Source organism: Callospermophilus lateralis, chromosome 13 (assembly GCF_048772815.1).
Source record: "Callospermophilus lateralis isolate mCalLat2 chromosome 13, mCalLat2.hap1, whole genome shotgun sequence".
Lineage (NCBI taxonomy): Eukaryota > Metazoa > Chordata > Mammalia > Rodentia > Sciuridae > Callospermophilus > Callospermophilus lateralis.
In genome coordinates, this window is record NC_135317.1 from 23,345,902 (window position 1) to 23,347,451 (window position 1,550).

A 1,550-nucleotide genomic window follows, 5' to 3' on the forward strand; every position below is an offset into this window, starting at 1 on the left:
GAAGAGTGGCTAAGGAAGAGAGAGGACCTGGGGGATGCTCTCACCACTGCACTTCAGCTTGAGAGAGAGACCTGGGCAGCCATTGAAGCAGCTGCCCTTGTCCTGGGGCACATGGAAATGTGAACTCTAAAGATGTTTCTCTTCCTGCAGTATCCCCTTTCCTTCCCCTTCCAATTTTGTGCCTCAATATTCCCAAGTAAGAAAAGCAAGAACAAAAAATACCAACATTTATTGGGTTCTTATATATATATACCAGACATATTTATTATGCATCTATTTAATCTCAAGGGAGACCTGAGGCAGGGTAGGAAGTAGAAAGAGCCTGCTCATTTTTCTGACTTTTGTTACCTAGAACTCTAAGCCCCTGGGAGAATTGGGGCGGTAGAACGGGCAGACACAGCGTCTCAAAGACACTAGTTGGGGAGAAGGCTCCACTCCTGAGAAACACATATGTTATTTGTGTTTAAATTTCCAGCGTAATATCTGGTAGTTATTCAATGTTTGGAGAATGACAGTTTGAACCAGAACAAAAAGGTGTTGTAGGTGAGGCAGACAGAGATATTCAATAGATCAACACTTCTCAAAGTGGGGTACAGGGGCCACTGAAGCGTCGCAGATCCTTTTATAATAATCCTCTGACTATAAGTTGCTTCTTTCATTCTCATTCTCTCATAGTGACGTTTCCAGATGCCATGTGATTTTGTAACTGACTGAATATGGAAGGAGTAGGACAACCTCATTGTCTTCTCTTAAAAAGATTTTAAAATGTAAAATAATGACATTTTGTGCTCGCTTCGGCAGCACATATACTAAAATTGGAACGATACAGAGAAGATTAGCATGGCCCCTGCGCAAGGATGACACACAAATTCCTGAAGCGTTCCATATTTTTTTGATAAAAGGATACGAAATTTCAGTTGAAATGGAGGAATAAATTCTGATGTTCTATTGTATTACATAGTGACCATGGTTAATAAAAATACATTATATATTTCAAAATTGCAAAAAAAAATGACATTTTTCATTGTTTTGTTTGTGTATGTTTGTGTGTGTTTGAAAATATTGTTAACACACAGAGGTTTTATGTATTTTTAAATGTATTAATATATGCATTTTAATTTTTCTCAGCTTTAAAATGTTTAATACAGTGTATTTTGACAGATATAATCCATGTAAACAAGAGCTGTTGGGGATTATCAATAAATTTTCAAAGTACAGTCATGAGACCACCAGGTTTGAGAATCACTGAAACAGACAAAGACTAACAAGAAAGGGTAGGAAAGAAGGGAGAACAAATTTGCAAGTGGCTCTTTGACCTTAAGCAAGCCATTCGACAACTCCCTGGTGTCATCTCCGAATGAAGATGCTGGCCAGATGTGCTCCAAGGTCCCTCATCTTTAAGTCTGTCACTCCTGGTTCTTTCCCCAGCAGAGGCAGACACTAAGTAAGTCAGAGACCCTCACTGAAACCCTGGCTCCCTTAGTACACCAGGGGAATGCCACAGGAAGGGTCCCGTCTAAAAATAACTGCCCTAAGACCTGGGGTCAGAG

The 1,550-nt window shown here is 39.8% G+C and overlaps 1 non-coding gene across 1 annotated transcript; it reads left to right on the forward strand.

Annotated features, from left to right (window-relative positions):
- The first annotated feature begins 785 nt into the window (after positions 1-785).
- On the forward strand, positions 786-892 carry LOC143379752 (U6 spliceosomal RNA). The gene has a single exon (XR_013088531.1). It is a non-coding gene; the product is annotated as a U6 spliceosomal RNA (small nuclear RNA).
- The last annotated feature ends 658 nt before the right edge of the window (positions 893-1,550 follow it).